This window comes from Octodon degus, unplaced genomic scaffold, assembly GCF_000260255.1.
Source record: "Octodon degus isolate 3935 unplaced genomic scaffold, OctDeg1.0 scaffold00065, whole genome shotgun sequence".
Lineage (NCBI taxonomy): Eukaryota > Metazoa > Chordata > Mammalia > Rodentia > Octodontidae > Octodon > Octodon degus.
In genome coordinates, this window is record NW_004524641.1 from 9,379,634 (window position 1) to 9,380,345 (window position 712).

The window sequence follows — 712 nt, forward strand, 5'->3', positions numbered from 1 at the left end:
AGAAAAAGAAAGTGTGTTGATATTTATGAGGTTTTGCAAAAGTTGATGCCTTCTTAGTAAATAATACATTGCTGATGTAACAGGGATGTTAAGCTCATGCATCTGTGGAGGAATGAATCAAGCTAGGATAAGGGAAGAGAGAGAAGTGTGGGTCATGAAGAAATGGACCTTCCTAGCTGCTTCTAATTGGAATGGCTACTGCTCACCTCTGCCTGATTAAAGTTATTTAGAAATGTGGGTACAGTGTTGCCAAATTTGATTCGTAAGAGGAACAGGGAACTCAATGTTGTCTTATAAAATCAATTTTATGTAATGTTAGTGATCAATTCTTTTTTTATAAAGTTTAAAGAATTGTATCTTATTGATACACCTTACTATTACATGATGATGAAGTTTATTTGGAGAAGATGGTACATGTATTTAACATATCTAAATCAATTTCAATCCCTTCTCCCCATCCCTTTCCTCCCTGTTCCCACTCATCCATTTATCTTTTTAAAAAATAACATTTTGAGGGCCAAAATAATACAAACCAAACAAATATGTCTTGGGTGGTATATGTATGGAGAGAGGTTAGAAGGCGGAGTCAGAGGTACTCAGTGGAAGGTCTCTGGTTTATACAGTGTACTAGGTCATGGTGCCAGTAATTATTAGTGATGACTAAAAATTGGGGTAACAATATCTTGTAACCAGCAGATCAACATTTTTTTTT